The following is a 21,835-nucleotide window of genomic DNA, read 5'->3' as shown; positions in this document are numbered from 1 at the left end:
GCATTTTACCCTAACCACACTGTTTCTTCTTCTCCTCAGAAAGTCGGAAGCAGAGGAGCACCCACATGCGGATATATTCTTCCTGAATCCAACAAGGCTGCTTGTCTAAATACCCTACTGTTCAGTCTAACAGATACAAGCCAAACTACAATCTCCTAGTGCCAAAACAGTTTAGAATTCTCTTTCCTTTCTTCACACACATGTTCAGACTTTTTGACACAAGGAAATGTAGCAGCTATTAAAATGCAACTGAAAATACGCTGTGATTCAAGTCGCTTAGAGAGTCACTGATTAAAGAAAGAGCTATTTAAATTGAGTGTTACAGAGATTTAATGAGAACCTAAATGGTGCAAACCAAATCCAAATGCAAGGACTACACCAAAATCTTTTTCTTAACTGAGAAATCTTTTACATGTTTCGTTACTTGCTTGTTGAGAGATTATTCTTAATTGTCATAATACTCCTTGTGTTTGAATTTTATGTTGGGAGGCCTTTGGGGACTCCAGAGTTGCTTAGTGTATGGTTCATAAGTGAAAATGAATGTAATTCTGACATTACATTCATTGTAATGAATCACTTGCCTACAAATGCTAACCTGGGCACTGTTGGATGGTTCTGGAAGTTCTGGGAGACAGATGTGCCCTCCTTTGGAAAGGATGGAGAGAAAAAGATTCCACCTGATTTTTTAACCAGTGAACTCCCTGGGGGACCAACACCACTCTGTGCAATTAGGTTAACTAAGGCCAAGCAAAACCACTGGAGTTTAGAATAATTTCCCAGAGGCATAAAATGCTGTTCATATAGGTGCAATTAAGGTATGTAGACTCTTTGACTCCAGTTGACACATTCAGCTGGAACCTGGGATCATCGTGACCTCAGGAAGGAAGTTAGGACATCCTTCTCAGGCCATAGTGACCTGCTTCTACTTTCTCTGTCAGGTTGAATCTCTTTTAAAGCATTTTATAAAACCTTAAAATACATATATATGTTTGTTGGTTTGGCTGCACCAGGTCTTAGTTGTGGCACACGGGACCGTTGATCTTCGTTGCAGAACGTGGGATCGTAGTTGTGGCATGCAAACCCTTAGTTGCAGCACATGGGACCTAGTTCCCAGACAAGGGACCGAACCCAGGCCCCCTGCACTGGGAGTGTGGAGTCTTAGCCACTGGACCACCAGGGAAGTCCGTAGCTGCACCTCCTCTTGATCTGGATTCTTGAAGTAATGGATCATGGAGAGTTTTCATCTCTTTCTTAGGAAACCTCTGCTCAAATATAATCCAAAGGGCTTAGAAATGCCATATCCACTCTCCCTCAGCCCCCCTTCTGGCGCCACTCAATGCTGTTATTCTCTCAGTGCTGTCAAACTTCATCTTGACTTTTTACAGACTTGAGCTTGACTTAATCTATGGTCATAGATTCTTAGGAAGGGAAGGGCTTGTCGAGATCATCCCGTCCAGCTGACTCAGATTATACATGAGCTCAGTAGAAACCCAGATAGCTTAAGTAAATTGTCCAAGGTCACTTGGAAAGTTTAGGGCACTCCATTCCAGTGCCCACTGTGTCTCCACTTCACCATTCAATTTGTCTTGAGATCAGATTTCCAGAACTCTGCTCCTGGCTGAGCTCAGGCCCAGGAGTGACTAGACATTCTGAATTATTGTCATTCTTCTGGGTACCTTGTTAGGGTGAAAGTTGAGTTGAGCTATTGAGAATAACTGGGCAATAATTAAGGAAGGGAAAACTGATGGAGTTGTAGGAGTTCCACACATTCTCCCAACCCCACCGTGCATGTCGCTCAAGGCCTGCCCAATGGGTTCTCCTTCACCTGGTACTTCCAATTCCTTAGGTTGCATTTTGTGACTCCTGCCACGCATTTTGGACTGCTACCAATAATCCTCTTATCTCCACTTCACCTGGGAACACACTGGGATGGAAATGAAGGGAGGGGCAGAGTCTTTCTGTTGGTCCAGATCGCCTTGGGTCAGGGTCTTTGGCTGCCCTGGGTAGAGATGAGACTTGCCCTAGCATAGAAAGGGAAGGTGCCGGCTTGGCCCAGGCTGTCTGAACAGACAGGGGCTCAGTTGGGGCATCTCCAGCTGGCAATGGAATTGCTCTTTGGGGATCTGAGGGACAAAAGCATCTGTCCTAAGTTGGTATGATGGCAGGTAGGATAGGGGCTGTAGTCATAGATTCATGTTTGGAAGAGATTTTAAAAGTAAGTTCCTACAACACACCATTATCTCCAAGACCGCACAAAGACAATGAAGCTCATTAACCCCTTCTAGTCACTCTGCCTGCTCCAACACATTACAGAGGAAGCTACTGTAGAGATTACTTTATTCAGGTTAGTAGCTTACACTGGGCCTCCCAGGTGGCTCAAGTGGTAAAGAATCTGACTGCCAATGCAGGAGATGCAGGCAGGAGACATGGGTTCGATCCCTGGGTTGGGAAGATCCCCTGGAGAAGGAAATGGCAACCCACTCCAGTATTTTTCCCTGGAGAATCACATGGACAGAGGAGCGTGGCAGGCTACAGTCCATGGGGTCGGAAATAGTCAGACACGACTAATCAGACACGACTGAGCACAGCACACACACACACACACACACAGAGCTATCACTGAGTGGTCACTATTATGTGGCTCTATTTCATTTAATTTACCTGAAGACCGTAAAGATGGGCACCTTTATTAAACTTTCACAGATGTGGAAACTCATCAGAGGTCTTTTTTAAATTAATTAATTTATTTTAATTGGAGGCTAATTACTTTACGATATTGTAGTGATTTTTGCCATACATTGACATGGTTCTGGGGTCTTCAGTCACTTGTCTGAGTTCAAGAAGCTAGTTAATGGCAAGACATAGAGAATCAAACCTTTCTAAAACTACTTGACTAAAGTCTATGCACTGACTACAGGACTTCTGTGAAAGAGAGACTAAATGAGTGAAGTGTGTGAGAGAAACAGTGAAAGAGAGAGAGAGACCTGGAGAGTTAGAGAGAGAGAGCTGTGTTGTCTGCTGTGGGGTGGAGAGATTAGACAGGATTCCCCATAATTTCAGCTTGCTCAGAGGGTGGGAATCACTTAAAACTTTGTAAGGATTGGGACATTTTGAGGTACAGCAGAATGGGCCACTGTCCCCCAAACCAAGAGGACTAACAGCCAAGGCCACCGCTTCCCCCAAGGCGCCTTTGAGGTCTTGTCCCAAATCCCCTCAGGGCCTGTGGCTGGCAGGCTTGTCAACAGCAGGGCAGTATTTATTCCCTCAGTCACTAGTTCTCCCCTCACCCCGTGCCCTTCGTCCTAAGATAGTTCAGTGAGCAAAACAGCACCACCGGGGCTTTCCCTACTTTAATCTTTCCAAAATCCAAATGCAGTGCCCACCCCCCAGCCCAGAGTCGGGGCCCTCAAGCCGGCTGCTTCAGCGGAGAGCCCCGGCCCCGCAGGGGCGGGAGCCTGCACACCCCAAGTCCCTACCTACGCACAAGTTTTCTGGACTGTTCTCCCGGAGCCGAGTGTCAGCACTTCCATGCACACTTGACCCCGAACTTTGCAGACCCAAACTGGGTGTGGCCCCAAGTGAGTTCGAAATAGCCAGCTGGGCCCTCTGGACCGCAAAGCATTTTCCGAACAGCCTCTGTCCCTCGGGGGCGGCGAGTCTCAGGCTGCCAGGTGCGCCCCGAAACTTCCCCCGAGACTCAATGAGGACCCGGCCCGGGACAGTTTGGGACCGAGTCCTGCTCCAGAGTTGGCTCCAGAGGAGGTCGGGGGACCTTTCAGCCGCAGTCCTCACAACTCCGCCTCCTGGGCGCGGCCTGGCGTCCGGCCCCCCTCCCTGCGTCGGATCATGGTAGCCGTGCATTGCACTTGATAGTATCGCAGCCATACTCCCCGGATTCTGACATCCACCCAATTGAAGGGGTCGGTGATTATCATGAATACCAATTTACAAATGAGGGAGAAACCGAGAGGTGGACAGACTCCCCCAAGGCTCAGGGCTGGTCAACAGCCGGCTAAACTGGGCACTAAATCTTGTACCTCGTCCCAGGCAGTTGCTGAGGGCAGACTCGGTGGGCAGTTGTGGCTCCCACCCAAAGCCTCTTTAACTTTGGCACTTCCCTTCCAGGCTCAGGAGGAAAAGCCCAGGTTGCTGCTGCTGCTGCTAAGTAGCTTCAGTCCACTCTGTGCGACCCCATAGACGGCAGCCTACCAGGCTCCTCTGTCCATGGGATTCTCTAGGCAAGAACACTGGAGTGGGTTGCCATTTCCTTCTCCAATGCATGAAAGTGAAAAGTGAAAGTGAAGTCGCTCAGTCGTGCCCGACTCCTAGCGACCCCACGGACTGCAGCCCACCAGGCCCCTCTGTCCATGGGATTTTCCAGGCAAGAGTACTGGAGTGGGGTGCCATCGCCTTCTCCGAAGCCCAGGTTAGGGACAACTAAAGCCAGTTAAGAAAGGCTTCACAGTTAGGTCAAGTTCGGTGAGGGAGTGGTCTATTAGATTCTAAACACTTGGAAGCAATTGCCTTCAGCCCTGTGCTTCAGTTTCCTGATATGTAAAATGGGGGATAATAGTACCAACTTCGGAGGGTTATGGAGGCAATTTCTTGACAAGATTTACCTTCAACACTTTTTATTTAGTGGTGGCGGTGGTCTAGTCACTAAGTCCTGTCCGACTCTTTATGACTCCATGGATAGTAGCCTGCCAGGCTTCTCTGTCCATGGGATTCTCCAGGCAAGAATACTGGAGTGGGTGGCCATTTCCTTCTCCAGGGGATCTTCCCAACCCAGGAATTGAACCCCGGTCTTTTGCATTGCAGGCAGATTCTTTACCAACTGAGCTAGGAGGGAAGCCCCCAAGGTAAGTGCTAAATAAATCGTTGTTTCCTTGCTCTCCCGGAGCACTCCGAACACCATGTCTTTCAAAGTTGCGAAGTCATTTTCTTAAAGGACTGGAAAGTCTAAGGTGAGGTGGGGAAGCTGAAAGAGGAGACAATTTTGAACTGGCTGGCAGCAGGTGTTAGTGGGGGACAACCAGTTCACATGGATGGAGTCTAAAAAAAATTATAAGCACAAAGGGCAGAAGGGCCAGTCGATGCACTGGGCTAACAGAACTGAGCCAGTGTGGATGGCTTTTTCTTTCTTTTGTGACCAGACTTTAGCAGAAAGGAGCCAGATTGGGGTTGGTGGGAGGAGCGGTCGAGCCGGGACCTTTGAGGGTTCTCAGGCCTCCCCGCAGAGCATCAAGTGCTTGCCCCAGGCGTGCGGGTTCCTAATTCTCAACCCTGGGAGACCAAAGGACACGTTCCACCCACCTGCCTCTAGGCTGGGGATGCAGCGCGCGGCGCCGAGGCAGGGGAAGCCGGGCTGGAGAGCGGCGGCCGGGCCAGCGGCGGAGCAGCCCGAGTGGTGGGGGGCCCCGAGCTGCGGACCAGCATCTCGCTGCGCCGGGTCTCAGCCGACCCCGGAATCTTCATCTATCGCCTCTCTGTGTCCTGTGGAGAGAAGTCCCACCTAGAAAATGGTCACGCGGTGCGGGAAGGGAGCTATTTGTGTCTGGTGTTTTCCACCCCTGAGCTTACAGGCAGACAGCGATGTCAGCCCAGCTTTGGACAGAGAGTCGGAGGTCTGTGTCTGCACGGTCCTGGACCGCTTGGCACGGCCTTGGCTTCTTAGCAGGAACTTGGTTAGCCTTATTTTTAGGATCCCTACACTTTAAAGCCCTCGTCTTTTGAAGAGGCAGCTCGGGATCAAAGGGCCCCTCTGGCCCCCAGAGAGGGCACGCCGGCAGCCCCTTCAGGTGGAAGTCCAGGGAAGACAGACAGCCGATGGGCCTCCACTCCACCCTGGTCGGCCAGCCCTGTCCTTGGGGATCGTGCGGCTCAGGGACTGAGGTGAGGGATGCTGCACCGCCAAGACCCCAGCAACCTCTGGCAGCTCCAGGGAAAAACTTCCTGCATTGGCAGGGCTCAGGGGACACACGAAGTGGTTGAAGATAAAATTCGTTTGGGGACAGATGGGTTCAAAGGAAGTTTTTAGGAGACTTTGTGAAGGGAGGGTAAAGGGGAGAGGCAGGAGTCCGTCCATTTGCCCAACAAACAAGTGGTGAGACTCCGTCTATCACAAGATGGGGGTAACGGGGCGGGGGGGGGGGTGCGGGGGCTGTGCAGGGTTGTCCCCATGTCAGCCAATTTGTAGGAGCCGCCCAGCTGAGACTGGAAACCAGGTTGTAATTCCAACTTGAGTGATGTGGGACACTGTCCCTTCTCTCAAAGGCAGACATCACACACCCTGTCACACCTACACCTTCACCACCCTCCAAGCGAAGAACTAAATTAAAAGGGCAGAGGCCACCTCGCTTGTTCCAGCAGCAGTAAATCTTCGAAGCTCCTTGGCCTCGGACCTTGATTGCCAGTTGCTTCTCGGGGTTTGTCCTAAGACAACAGCGTACTCTCTGGGTCGCCTAGGTCGGGCTCTGTGAGCCAGGGAGGGAGCCATTGTCCGAGGTAAACACTATCCGCAAGGTCCTGTGTTCCATCTGGGCTTCTTGGCTCGGTCCTGGGACCCTCAGCAAGGACTGGTACCCAACAAGCCATGGAGAGAGTCTGGGAGGGACTGGCGCGGGGAGGGGGCGGGCAGTGGGTGTCAGTCGGGGCCAAGGGTGGCAGCCAATGGCAGCTGGAGTCACACTGGGTGCTGGCTTTGCTTCAGGCTCTTCTGCCAGGGTTCTGGAAGCCACCGGAGTCCCAGAGGACTGCGGCTTGTCGCCTTGGTGCGTGGGAGTCCTCATCTCCTTGTCCAGGGCTGTTGGCAAACTGCCTATTAACAGCCATCGAGTTCACTCTTGTACTGCTTTATGCCTGGAAGTAGAAACCTAAATGTCCACCCCGGATTCCCGGAGCCACGATGCAATTAAAAAAAAAAAAAAAAGAATAAGAAGATGGGTAATAACGGGTTCAATGGAGACAAGCAATTCTTCACATCAAAAGAACCCATTATTTCCAGGATTTTCTTTTCTTTTTTGTATATACATCTATACCAAGATTTCACGGGCGCTCCCTATTTTATCAAGCCGTTCAGAAATTTCAGGGTGATCTGCAGCTCAGAGACAGACTGGAATGGACCGGGAGTCACAGCAAAACCGCAGCTCCTGTCTCCTGGCTAAACTGAGGCAGGTGAAACGCTGGCGCCTGCCTCCCTCCCGGTCCACAGGCTTTCTGCGGCCCGCGGCGTCTGCACTGGGGCCACCTTCACACTTGCAAACTTCACCAAAGGCTGTGGCATAACCGCACGCTTTGTCTTACGAAGTACGGAAGGGGAGCGCCGCCCGGACACAGGTTTCCTGGCAGGTTCCTCAGGCCTCCCGGAGGGCAGCAGGCAGCACCAACTTTCGTCTTTACCCGGACCGGGCCGTCCCTCTTCCGTCCGGCGGCCCCACCTGCGGGAGTCCGGGAAGGGAACTCTGGAGAAGCTGCCGACCTGCGGGGCCTGCACTCCAACGGGCGGGCCGCAGGGAGACGATGATGGGTGCCCCCGGGAGACTCGGAGCGCCGGGCAGGTTCCAGCTGATCTGCATCCCAGCCACCGTGTAGAACCCGAGGCCCAGCTCGGGGGGCGGTCGGCGGGGGAGGCGGGGAGGGCTGAGGGCTTTCCCCCTCGTTTTAGAGTCAACCTGAGGATCTGGGCATCACTGAGGAGACCTCTGGGAAGGGACCCGAGATCTAGCTGGTGGGGCCAGGGCATTGAGGAAAAATTCAGGGAACCTGGGCACCTCTCTCCTTGCCCTCGGCTCTCGGATGGACCCAGGGCCCTTCGAACAAATAAGCACTTTGGGGAATGTTCAAAAGAAACTGGCAGGTGGTGGAAAGAGGTGCGCCTGGGCGCTGGAGAGGGGAGGGTCGCAGTCCCCTGGAAATAGAACAGGAGCACCGAGGGCGCCAGTAATCGGAGACTAGGGCGGGTCAGCATCAGTGTGAGAGCGAGCGAGAGACAGAGAGGCCGAATGGACTCACACTGGACTATTTAGAAATGTAGACTTTGGTCTATTCTACAAATGCATACAATCTCACACAGTTTTCACTTGTTCATCCGCTGAGACCTTAGCCAAACCTCACTCTCCTGGTTCAAGTTCGAAGTGGAACTGGAAACAAAAGCAGGCAACGATTCTGGCGCTGCCGGAAAGGAGGACCACAAAGCCTCCTCCCGCGTCTCCCCTCCCGGAGCCGGAAAGCCAATGTGAAGATCAAAAGCTTCTACATCACCCCGGCGGGGCGCGCCCCCAGCCCTGACAGAGGCTGGCTAAATGCTGGGGGGTCGGGGGGAAATCTCTGGGACTCTGGAGCTGGGCGGCTCCTGCCAACCCTTCCTGGTATCCAGGGAAGGCGCGGGAGGAGCCCCTTGCCCTCGTGGGTTCTCGGCAGTGGTTTAGGAGTTTATATTTGTCTTTTCGGGGCCACCCGCTCCAGCCCCGCGGCTCCGTGGTCCACTGGGGAGTAAGCGTCCCGACTGGAGACTGTAGGCTCTGCCTGGTCCGAGGCCACCAATTCGGTCCTACCGGTGGGCGTCCCTAGACGAGTCCCTCTTTCAGAGCTGGGGTTCTCCGAGAGCTGCTGGGGCCCGAGTGGATTGATGGCTCCTCCAGGGCGGGGGAGGCCTTTCCAAAGAGGCTGGGGAAGCCCCCAGAACCTCTGGATGTGATGGTGCAGGGAGAGGGGACAGAGAGGAGAAACCCGAGGCTTGCTGGGAACCAATGTCCTACGCTAAACCCGGACAAACCAGAGACCTTTTTGGTGGGGGCGGCCGGCCTTGCCTTCCCCGCCCCACACTCTCGGGCCCCACATTCTGCAGGAGAGGCGCATCAACAGGGCCCCAGGACTCCTAGTAGTCGAGATGCAGCGCCAGGCACCTCTGGGTCTTCCTTTCCTGGGCCACACGGACCAGGAGGCCGGCTACTGAGCCTCGCCCATCCAGGCCCGCGGCTGCCGGGTGGAAGCTGTCGCGCGGCCATGACAAGCCGGGTCCCCAGCATTGACCCGAGTTGACGTCGGGACAGCCCCGCGCAGTGGCCGCTACGTGAGAAAGCCCGGGCCACGCACAATGCGCCGGCGCCTCGTTAGGACCGGGCGGGCGCTCAGGGAGCCAGGCCTGCACTGTCCGCGGCCTCATCATTCATTTCCCTGGACGTGCTGGTAAAAATGCATCAAAACAGGCTGCGGAGCGCGGTATAAAAGCACAGCGGGATGAGCTGCTTTCCAAAAAGGATCTCGGTGATTGGACCGGGCTCGGTGTGATTGACAAGAGCTTAGTTTGGTAAAGGGAAGACACGCAAGCTTTCACAGCGGGATCCCTTTTCTAAAATATATCACACTAGCCTTTGAAAAGCGCCGCACACTATAAGGAAATAGCGTTTCACGGCTCGCTTTATGGTGCGATGACATTTCTTTAAAACACAGCGAAGATCAAAAAAGGCAGAAAGAGAAATAAAATGTGTTGCAAACACAATGTTTTAATTAGTTTATTCTGCGCGTTGCTTTTATCAGACGTATACATTGCGGGTTCCCCTTTAATTAAACAGCCCCTCTCGAGCGGCGGCAGGCATCGAAGGGAGGCGAGGCGCTGCGCCCCTTGGTTCCCTGTAGGAAAAACGGAAGGGCTGGCCGGCCCCAGAACCAGGCTCGCAGGCCCTTTTGCCCTCTGGGCCGGGGTATCGGGCGGCTGAGGCTTTGGGGCTTCGGGAAGCGGCAGGACCTGAGCGCCCCACGGAGGCAGAGTGGAGGGAAGGGAAGGAGAGGAGAGGAAGGGGAGGAGGAGGTTTCCTTCTCCGGGGAACAGAATGGAACGAAGGCAGTCCCAGTAGCTCGGGCTTTGCGCCAACCTCCTCCCCCTCCCCCAAAGTCTCCCCGTATCATCATTTCCCGCCCCCGCTAGGGGTCGAAGCACCCCCTCCCTGGGCCCTCTCGGGTCTCCAGGTTGGGCGGGTGCAGCGGGGAGCGATGGGCACCAGGAAAAGCACTGGGGTCTCGGCCCACTCCCGGCTTTCGGGCTCCGACTTCCGGCTACTCCGCCCTCCTTGGGTCCCAAAGTAGCGGATCCTCTGTCCTGACCAACAGGAAGAGAGGGCTTCGCCAGCATCCTGCACACTGAAAGCGCGGGCGCCGCAGGCGCTGTTATAAGTAAGTGGCGCCTCAAGAAAGGGGAGGATGTGTTGTGAGCCTAAGCAAGGCATGTTCTTACACACAAACACACATACTAAGCAAGGCATGTTCTTACACACACGCTAAGCAAGGCCTGTTCTTACACACACACACACACACACACACACACACACACCCGCTTACTTCTTGGGAAGCTCTGCAGACTTGAGCTCCACCTTCTTCCTCAGCCCAGCCCTTGAGCCGAATACAGAGCAGGCCCGTGCAGCACTCTAAACAGTATTTGCAGCTCTGACTGTGATGCAGTCATGTAGGCATGTTGGTAGCCTTACACTCAGAGGGCATTGTTTGTTCATTCTGTTGGGAGACCAGAAAACTCAAAATATACACCTGTGGAGTGGGAGGGGGTAGAAGAGCTGTGGATTTGGCCCTCTAGACAAACCCCAAACACAACCCCTTAAATTGATGGACTGGTCGTAAGACCTCCTCTCCTGACCAGATTTGTTCCTTCTACTGAAACTAGGAAGGTTTTCATCCCTGCTGCAGGGACTGGGGTGAGGAGAGCCACCACAGGGCTGCGATGCCTCCTTTCCACTTTGGCTTAGAGGAAAATTTCCTTCTCACCTCTTTCCACTCAATGAAATGAGACAGAAGCCAGCATAGGTGACTGAATACCTCTGTAGCCTGTTGGCCTATTCAAGGGGGTATGCAGTGTTGCCTCTCTTCGGGAAAGGGGAAGATCCGGTACTTCTCCCACCAAATATTTTTTTTCAGTATTGGAGTTTGAATATTTGGATTTGTGTAACTATCTGAAATTCATGATCTTCAACAGGAAGAACTCCTTTTAAAATCATATACATTCTCTCCAAGTACTAGCACACATAAGCAGTATATGATGTTTGGATGGAAATGTAAAAACTGCAAAGACCATTTGATAATAATCAAAATAATTAATACGTGGTTTCTATGAATCAGAAAATTTGATATTACATAGCATATGCACAATACGCTCTCTCTACTGTATTATCCTCTGAAGGTTATTTCTTTCATTAAATTACTTGTGATGGGTCTACATTATAAAAATAATCAACAAAAATTAACTGACATGTGTAATGACAAAGTAGTGACAAACCCACTTTCAGAGCCATCTGCCTCCCCATTTTTTTGAGGCTTATTATACTCAAAATAATGATTTGAACCTACTACAGCTGTTAAAGAACAAAATAGCTCAAGAAATGAAGTGTATGTATGGAATTGTGCTATAAAGCACTTTCCTATAGCTAGGCTCTCTCCCTCTTTCTCTCCTTTGCTCTCTTTTTCATGGAGTTATGAAATTGCAAAATTAATAATAATAAAAATAAGCCCCATTTGTTACGAAGTGGTCTTTAAAATTGTTTTAAAGGTGCCAGAATGGTAAACAATATTAAATGAAGCCTCTGATCTTGGAGACTTTCTATTGCAGAACAGGACAAAAGAAGAATACAGTGGAAGAAACCACTCCCCAAATTAAACTAATAAATTCAAAGCTGATTTCATTTTTTTTTCTCACAAAAAGATAAATGCTTCTATGAAAGTTTCATTTGGGTATTCATCCCAGCAAACTCCAGTAATGTATCTGAGTTGGAAAAGACATAACTGAACATATTTTTTATGTTTAAAAAATAATAAAGAAGCACTAATAGTTACTCCAAACTTTCAAGCAATCAATATAGCAGTCATAAAATACCTCTTCTAAAACTTCAAATCCCAGCATTTGTTTTTAGAGTATTAAAATGTTTTGCTGGCCCATGTGCAAGACAGTCACAATGCAGTATCATAGTATGATTTACTCTTATCTCCCCCACAACACCTAAGACAGTGTCTTGTATAAAGCAGGAAATATGTAACTATTTTTTTTGAATATGAAGTTAAACCAGCTAATGTATTACATGTGTGAACTTAAAAAAAAAAGTTTTCTAAGAAAAAAAAAAGTTAAGTTTCAAATCACTCTGCAATTTGAACTTCATCCACTTGCCCCCATCTCTCTCTGCCTTCTACAACTTCAGTGAGATGTCCCTGGACCCTGAGCCAAACCGAACAATCCTGCACAGCTCAGTTTCTTGTAATTGTTTAGAACCTGAGAGCCATAAGGCTCCCCTCATCAGTCATGGGGAGTCCACCTAGGGCAGCTGCTGCTGCTGCTAAGTCGCTTCAGTCGTGTCCGACTCTGTGCGACCCCATAGATGGCAGCCCACCAGGCTCCCCCTTCCCTGGGATTCTCCAGGCAAGAACACTGGAGTGGGTTGCCATTTCCTTCTCCGATGCATGAGAGTGAAGTCGCTCAGTTGTGTCCAACTCTTTGTAACCCCATGGACTGTAGCCTACCAGGCTCCTCGTCCATGGGACTTTCCAGGCAAGAGTACTGGAGTGGGGTGCCATTGCCTTCTTAGACCTAGGGCAGCAGGAGGAAGCAAAGAAACTAATCCTGAGGAAACATTCCAAGTGAGAGGAAATACCTCCCCATCCACAGCCACTCCTTGTTTCTTCTGGAAGGAGGTCAGGACTGGACTGGGTAAGATGGAGAGAAGTGGGATTCAAATAGCCCTGTTATTCAAGTAGCTCCATCCTTCACTGTCTTCCTGTGGAAATTTTGTTCTGTGACAACATAAGTGTAGCTCTTTAGTTGCAATAGGATAAATGGGAGCAGGCCCCAAAGCAAACAAATTCCTTATCAGACGCTCTTGAGTTCTTTCAGTTCAGTGGTTCCTTCATTAGAGTCACCTGGGGAGCTTCAAAACATAGTACTATGGTGCATGCCTGCTAAGTCACTTCAGTCGTGTTTGACTCTTTTCGAACTATGGACTTTAGCCCTCTAGGCTCCTGTGTCCATAGGAATTCTTCAGCCAAGAATACTGTGGTGGATTGCCATGCCCTCCTCTAGGGGATCTTCCCCACCCAGGGATCGAACCCACATCTCTTACGTCCACAAGTGGGTTCCTACCAGTAGCCCCACCTAGGAAGCCCAGTAAGCCCAGGAAGTACACCTCCCTAAACTGAGTCACAAGTTCTGGGGTGGTCTGGGCATCTGAGTATTTCAAAGATTCCCAGGAGATTCCAATGTGGAGCCACAGTTTCCAATCCAGGGAATCCTGGCTCCACTCTATTGTTTCTGAGGCAGAGGGCAGGCAACTCCTCCCTCTTCCAAATTTAAAGGGATATGATGCCTGCAAAAATAACTAGAACCTGCAATGTAACTCTTGCTGCTGCTGCTGCTGCTGCTGCTGCTAAGTCGCTTCAGTCGGTGTCCGACTCTGTGCGACCCCAGAGACGGCAGCCCACCAGGCTCCCCCGTCCCTGGGATTCTCCAGGCAAGAACACTGGAGTGGGTTGCCATTTCCTTCTCCAATGCATGAAAGTGAAAAGTGAAAGTGAAGTCACTCAGTCCTGTCCGACTCCTAGCGACCCCATGGACTGTAGCCTACCAGGCTCCTCCGTCCATTGGATTTTCCAGGCAAGAGTATTGGAGTGGGTTGCCATTGCCTTCTCCGAATGTAACTCTTAGAGAACCACAAAAGTAACAGATAAGGCTGGAGTTACAGCTTTTGGGTGCATAAACTAAAGGGGCCCCTGTGCCCTCCTAGGGAGCGTGTTAGAAACTGAGAGGGGAGGCTGGTGTAAGCTAATGCTCGAAGTGCTCACAGGCTATATATACCACCCAGAAGGCAAGTTTGTTATCAAAAGGCAGTGCAGGCTTCCAACAGTCTTAGAGTCAGAACTACTTCTTGAAGAAGAAGGTAAGAAATAAGAATTACTGAGCTTTTTGTAAAGTGGGAAAAGGGTATTTAGGTGTTGGGGGGGGGAGTAGAGGGGGGCTTCTAGAATGTTCTCAAGGCCACTTAACTGAGGACAGATTCGGCCTGTGGAACCAGTAGTGAGGAAAACAATGTTCTAGCCGTGTTTATTCTGCTTCACTTTATACATAGATCGATAAGAACCTCTATTAAGAAGTATGGGGTGGGGTGGGGAAACAGGGAAGGAAAACAGCCGTCTGCTGATAAAATGTGCTTCTCAATGGCCTTGGTCTGAGGAAAACTCCAACTTTTGCCCTGGAAGGCTGCACAGTGGCTTCTGCACCGCTGGTGTTGACTAAAGTGCATGCGCCAGTGTGTGTGTGTGTGTGTTGGCCAGGCGATTGGGGGTGGGGAGAGGGCAAGGCTCAGCAGACTTTGGGGGCCAGGTCGATTTGGAACTTGGACCCTGGGGAGGGGGCCTCGGGTGCACATACGCAGAGGAAATTAGGAAAAGATGAGCCAGTGGACCGCGGCCTCCAGTCCAGCTGGGATGGTGAGAGATCAGGCACCTTGTGCCTCAGGGTCCTTCTGTAACCTGGCACTATATCTGGGGCCCAGCGGTCAGTAGTACACAGGGTTTCCCTCCAGGGGTTAAGGACCTGCTCTGAACTTCTCTGGTGGCCCTACAATGTGGGAGACCCAGGTTCAGTCCCTGGGTCACGAAGATCTCCTGGAGCAGGAAATGGCAATCTACTCCAGTATTCTTGCCTGGAAAATCCCATGGACGGAGGAGCCTGGTAGGTTACAGTCCATGGGGTCACAAAGAGTTGGACATGACTTCACTTTTTTAGTTTTCTGAGAAGGGAGGCAGGAGCCCCCAGGGGCACAGTTTGGGAGCAGCAGCCATGGAAGGTTCTAGTCCCAGTGTCCGGCTCTCCCCTCCCCCCCCTCCACTCCCCACCCCTTCCTTAACCACCTCCCTCCTCCCTCCCCCCATTCCCTCCACCCACCTCAGCCCACCACCTTCTGAGAGCTGAGGGTTTCTCTTGGCAGGGCCAGGAGGGGGCTCATTTTAAATACAGATCACTGCACAGAGCCTCACTAAGATGGCTCCTGGCCCCGTTAAAGAGAAATGGCACCCTAACTGAACTGGGAATGTCACTCCAGCCTTTCTTGGGCCTGCTAGGGTCAGAGGTTCCTAAGCTGGTTTTCCACAAATGGCGCCTGTGGAAAAGTCTAGGTGCAAGGAAGTCTTTCTTTCTCCATTCTGCTAGGCATATGATACCTGGTCAGGCCACAGCTCGGGCTTGAGACAGTTTCGGTCATCTAGGCCTGTCTAGAGGGCTTCCCTGGTAGCTCAGTTGGTAAAGAATCTTCCTGCAATGCAGGAGATCCCGGTTGGATTCCTGGGTTGGGAAGATCCCCTGGAGAAAGGGATAGACTACCCACTCCAGTATTCTGGCCTGGAGAATTCCATGGACTATCCATGGGGTCCCAAAGAGTCGGACACAACTGAGCGATTTTCACTTTCACTTTCAGGCCCATCTAGGTCAGATGCCTGAATCATAGTATTACCAGATAAGATATAGGTCGTCCAGTTAAATTAAAATTTCTGACAAAAAATGATTAATTTTTTAGTGTAAATATCTCCCATGCAGTATTTGGGACATACTTATACTTAAAAAAAAAAAATCAGTTTATTTGAAATTCAGGATTAACTGAGCATCCCAGATTTCTCTGCTAGACCTAGTAGCTCTACCAGAGTGCAGTGACTACTTGTGTCTGGAGGAACTGTTGACTCTGCCAGCCTATGCCAGCTTCGAAAACTGAAGTGTAATCTACCAAAACTGAGTCTGAGAGGACAAAGGTTAAGGGCAGGGAGGAACTGCAACTTTGAAGAGAAATTTCTGATAGGGCTAGAGTCTGGGAGAAACAAGAGGGGAGAGGCATACTTAAGAAGACAAGGTTGTGGGAGCATCCTGGAATCTTTATATTAACCTATAGTTTAAAGGAGAGGCATTCAAGGAAGTGGGGCTAAAATCCTTGCCCAAGTGTAGTGGCTGAGGACATCTGTCCATGGTAGAACTGGAAGGAGCATTTCTGAGAGAGAAAAAGGCAAGGGATGAAGTCCAGGCCCTGGCTGAGGAGGGGCAGTTGAATTGGCAAATAGTTGCCCTCTCCTCATCAGAGCCCCTGGGGCCTGGGGAACTGGCCTCGCTTCCCTCGGGCTTCCTGAAGGCAGGCAGCTCAAGGAACGGCCTTAGCCTGGACTCACATGCCTCGCTGGGTTTGACAGCTACAGTTGCCCCTCAGGGTTCAGTCATGCGGAAAGGGTCAATAAACCTATGTATCTCTAGCCAAAGAAGAAAGACAATAAAACCACCCTCAGGGTCACAGGTCACACAGTCACAGATTGAGATATTCACAACTCTTTTTTCTTTCCTCTCCTCTTGTCTCCTCTTTCTCCCTCTGGTTCATTCTCCCTTGACTCTACTTTTCGCCTTTCTCCAAAACCAACGTTATGCCTGGAAATAATTACGAGGCTGAAAAAAAAATCATGTCATGCAAAATGAAGCTTGAAAAGTAGGAGAGTGATGGTGGATAAAACCCGCCGGTTAAGAATACTTAGCTTCTTCGCTGGCAACCTCCAACCTCTAGTCTAGGGGAAAGCAAACATTTTCTGTAAAGCATCATATAGAAACAACTTTAGCTTTGCAAGCCACGCTGGGTCTCTGTAGCTTAATCTCCCCACCCTTTTCCCTCTCCTCCTCTTTTTTCTACTTCTAACCCTCTAAAGATTAAAAAAAAATAATTCTTGGCTCCTGGGGCCATACAAATACAACAGGCCAGATTTGGCTTGCAAATTGCCAGACCACATTCAAGCTAGAAGTTAGTCTAATTCACTCCTACTCTGTCTTACTTGGGGGTGGGGGGAAGAAAAGGGGGAAAGGGAGGCCCCCATCAAAGCCTTTTCCTTCTACTCCTTCACTAGAAAAGGACTAGATGAAGACTCCAAATCATGCAAAAACCACAAGCAAGTTGATTTTACCAAATGCCATTCCTGAACTATATAGAACTTCTTGGGAGTTGAATAAGCCGGGACAGCATTTTTTTAGGTGGCAGGAATTCTCACTCTCAATTTGGGCAAAAGGGAAGATAATTGAGGTAATGCAGCATCTGGCCCCCAGGGAGAAGGGGAGGAAGAAGAGGGAATGGTGGACTGGGTCTGAACTAGGGAAATGGAGCTAGGAAGGTGGGGGCCCCAACACCTAGGCACCAAGGATGAGTCAGTGCCAGAAACCATAATGTGGTCCTGAGGTACCCTTCCTGTCACCTTGGGTGCAGGACCCTGTCTCAAAGCAGGGACATGAATAAGTAAATACCCCAGGAGAGTCAAGGCTTCTCTCCACTTGTTTTGGAGCTGAAGTTATTTACCAGAACTAACGGAGCACTTAGCACCTAGAAGGAACTTGGGGCCCTGCATAAATGAGAGCTCTAGAATGTCAGGCAAGCTTTGCACCCCCAAGCCATTCTTCTTTCTCTATCTCTTCAGCTCACTGGGGAAGGACTTGGAATCATAAATCAAATGCATCATTGTGTATTTCTACCCCTGCCTGGGTCTCCCTCTCCCCTTGCCTCAGTGCTTCCCACCTACAAATGGTTCTGATCCCTTTGGGGAAGGGGAAGTCTTCTTCCAGTGTGACTTGTCCTTCTGGTACCCACAGCCAGAGTGTACCTCAGATCCTGGGCAATAAAGGTACTCATTGGCTGCATGACCTGGTGGGCCAGGACCACGACTCAGACTTAGCTGGTAACAGAGCACTGCCCACTGCCTAGGCTTTCACTGTATTTCCTGTATTTTCAGGGCTCTCTTCATTATCACAAACTAGGTTCTGATATCTCTAGCTCAACTTCCTGCCTTCCTCCAAGTTCAATCCTCTTTACTTCAGCCTGTGTCTCTGAAGTTCAAATATCTATCATTTGTCTATCTATCTGCACAGACATGATTGACAAGTACAATGAATGAAAATGTCTCATTCCTGTCTGGTTTGCCTTTCATTACATTGGGCAGCGATATGCTGTGGACCGCAGAGGACAAAGACAAAACAGATATTTAAAAAGGGTTGGTTAACAATATCTACTTGTTCATTCTACATTGAATTTTAAAGGTATTTAGGGCTTAAAACTTTTTTGTGAAATGATGAGAGGGTAGTGCAAACTCTGATGTAGCCAATAAAATCTGGACCTCAAATAAGCGGCTGCTGAAAGTGTCCACTAGTCCCGGAGCTCTCAAGATCGACAGTTTAGCTTGGCCCCTGAAGCCAATTAAGAGCTTTATCTTAGCATAAAAATAAAGAGGAGTTAAAAACTCATTCCTTTCCCAGCCTTCTTCTCCCTTCATTTTTTAAAAAAATTGCGATTTGCAGTTTTTCTTTTAAAAAGATCTGGAACTCTTTTTAAAGAGGGGGTTGGATTGATGTAAGGAAAGTGCTGTTTACCAGGGGGAAAAATGCATATAATGGTGAGTTTCAAGTACATGTTTCAACGAGAAACACTTGGTGCTTCGCTAGAAAGAGGCAGGGGCACGAAATTCAGCGTCTTGGAATAATTCCCTTCCTGGATTCAAAGATTCATTTATTGAAATAAATCAGGAAGCATTGGCAGAACGGAAATCCGCTTGCTGGGTTTAAAGGGTCTTTAAAATGTTCCGAGTGTTAGATTGCAAGTCTTTTCTAAATACAAAACAGAAGAAAAGACCGCAGTGTTTCCCTTGGACTTAAAACTGCTAGATCTCCGACTTGGGATAATTTCATGTCCGCCACAGAGACTGTGTTTTAAGAGGAAATTCTGCCCCATAGAACAACTGCTGTACATGTTTTGTTTTTTAGCAGGCTGGATTGAAGAGAAAAGTGCTGCAAAGTGGGGCTCTGGGTTCTATGGAGAAACCAGTTTATCCCTACTGCCCGTCTGGACATTCTGTTTCCCTCTTGCTTCTCCAAGATGGATCCTAAAATTCTGGCTCAAAAGCTTTGCTCGTTTGGCAATGATCAGTTTCTCTGATTTTATTTATTGCTTCAGATTTGGGCATGAAAATAAATCTTTTTCCTATTTACTGTTTGAACTCAGTGTGAGGGAAAGGATCCCATTATATTTCCTATCCATACAGACATGTGGATATTTAGACCAGACCACATACAACTGGGGGACACATAAAAGAGATTTATTGGTTAATTTACGCCGCCTAATACACATGTAAACCCCAGTAAGCCAAAGCTGCCGAGGGAGCCTCGGTTCTAGCGTAAAATAAGAACCACGACTCCTGGGTTCCAGTCGCCCTGACCTGCCCTGCCCTGCCCTGCCCTGCCCAGTGCTTCCTTTCTCCACCTGAGAAACGAAGAAACCAGAGCTCTCTTCTGTCTTACCCCAGCCTGTGTGCAGAAAAAAACTTTTCTTCGCTTGCTTTCCGCCACCACTCCGCTCCTCTCAGACTCAGCTCCCTAAAGCCCCCTGTCCCCCGAAGTTGTTCCCAGGGTCTCCTCCGAAAAGGGAGTCGAGGGGTGGGGGCTGCAGGTAATCAGAACCTTGCCTATTATTATTGTAGTTGCCTAACAGGAGTGGTTTGCTTGGGGTGGGGGGGAGCGTTAGTTGTTTTCTTAGGCGGTAACTTGCTATATCTGGAGGTATTTCGCTTTCTATCGTGTTCCAAAGGTCAGGGTTCCCCCTTCCCCCAAAGGAAACCTCCACCCACGCCAACCGAAATAGAATTCGAAATGGCCTGCCTCTGCCCTGCAGCTCACAAAGTCCCCAGCCTCATCCTCTTGGGGGTATCTGGGGTCCCTGCGCCCTGCCGAGCAACGACACTCCCTCAAGAGTCGCACATTCGGGCTGGGCCGGGCTGTCCTAGGAAGGGCTCCACCGCCCGGGGTTCTGGCCTGGCTGAACCGCCTCAGGTCGGCCCCTTAACAAGCATCCCCCCTCCCCACTTCTCGGTTGATGATCTAATTGAATTATGCCTTTTTGTTCCAGGGACTACAGAGCACGTGCTGGAGGCAATTAATTATCAGAATGTGGTCAGATGAAGACGGACAGTGGGCACTGGGTAGGTCAGCGGCGGCAACATCCCCCGCCCTGCGCTCGGGACCCCTCCCCCAAAAGGGGCTGGCGAGGGGCCCTCGGCCGCCCTCCTTCCTCGGCTCCTCCTTGCCCCCGCAGCCCCGACCCGGACTCCCAAACGCGCGTAGGCCCCTGGTTCTCGGGGTACCTGGCGGGGCTCCCCGGAAACCCTCTCATCAGCGCTGGCTGGGCTAGGGCTTGAGAGCCACCTCTTCGCCGCCCCCGAACCCCGCTCTCCTCCGGGCTGACGCCGGAGGAGATCCAAACTTTTTCTGATCAGCTGCGCGCCCAGGGTCCGTGGGGGCTGGTGGGAAGTGAAGAGAGGTAGAAAGAAGGAAGGATATAAAGGGGGAAGGGAGGAGAAACGCGGAAGAGAAAGAAAAGCTATCCTCCCTTTTTGTAAAGCTGACTCCAGGGAATTCATTTGCATAATTTAGGCTTATTTGTTCTTCTCTGAACCTTTCCCCCCCCAACCACCACCCCACCCTTCCCGCAAAGAAACCCGCTGCTGAGCGACACTGAAACCAGTCTTGGCGAGCCTATTTTCAGTAGCTGTAATAATTTAAGACAGCAGTGAACTCACCTTCCAACCTGGGGGGAGAGCTCTGATGTAGAGGGAGAATTGGGGCGAGTTTGAAGGGGAGGGGGTGACTACGGCAAGTGCGCTACCGGCAGGGTTTGCCCCCAGCAAACTGGCAAAGAAAGAAGGTGAAGTCTTGACCAGGCCTGGAGGAATGGGGGGCAGGAAGTGAAAGACTGCAGTTTATAAAGCGCTGCTTGAGGCGGTCTCTTCAAGCGTCTCTGAACTTGATCAGATGTTCTGTTTCCTACAGAGAGATGGCGGCCAGGCTGTGAGGCTGCCTCAAGGCGCAGACTTTGGGGCTCGGCTCCGTTCGGGGTATGACAATCATAGCCATCTCTCTCTCTCTCTCTTTTTTTTTTTTTTTTTTTTGCCATTCTCGCTCTCTTATATTCTTTGCAAATGCCCTGCTGAACAACAACAAAAAAAATGAGTGGATTTATAGCCCTGTCTGAACCTGGTCATTATGTCCAGAAAGACCTTGCACCAGACAGGAGAGGGGGCCCTGATCCCACACACAACCCTAGAAAGACAATATTTAAGGGTAAGAAGTTCCCTAGGTGACTAGAAGCTTCTGCAGGTAGAAGAGGGCAAAGCCCTGGCAGTTCAGAGGGAAGAGAATTCCACCTCACAAGCCCCATTCCCGCCCCCACTTTTGCATTTGAAAATGTTAAGAATTCGAAGCTGATTAGCCCAGTGGTTTGAAAACAGGCACTGATCCGGTGTGTGTGTGTGTGTGTGTGTGTGTGTGAGCGAATGTGTGTGCAGTGAGTTTGCTGTGTAGTTCATGCTGTGTGCATGTTCGGCGTGCCAGGGTAAATGTACGTTTTGCCTGTTTAGTATTTGTGCTTCGGTGTGTTTGCAGTTATACGTGCGTGTGTGTATACTGTTGGGTGTTTAATTTGTTGTGTGTCTGTTTCCCTTTTTGTGTGTAGTTTGTTGTGCGTGTTTACTGCTGTGTTGAGAGCGTGTTTAGTGTCGTGTGTGCGAGTTTACTGTGTTACATGTGATTGCTGTGTTGTGTCTGGTGTGTCATGTGGGAGGGTGGCGGGGACAGTGGCGAGGACAGTATACTATAGCCACTACTCACATACTGAGAGCCAATGGATGGCTCAGAGGGAAGTAACGGAGATGGCTCTAATTCTAACCATTTCTCCTCGTTTTCACAGACGGCGAGCTGGCCGGCCTGGGTCCAGCCTCTTGGGTCAACAGGACCCACAGC

The sequence above is a fragment of the Bos grunniens genome, chromosome X (genome assembly GCF_055505025.1).
Source record: "Bos grunniens cultivar Pamir isolate PY7600 chromosome X, Bosgru_T2T1.0, whole genome shotgun sequence".
Taxonomy (NCBI): Eukaryota; Metazoa; Chordata; class Mammalia; order Artiodactyla; family Bovidae; genus Bos; species Bos grunniens.
Note: the sequence above shows the minus strand (reverse complement) of the source record.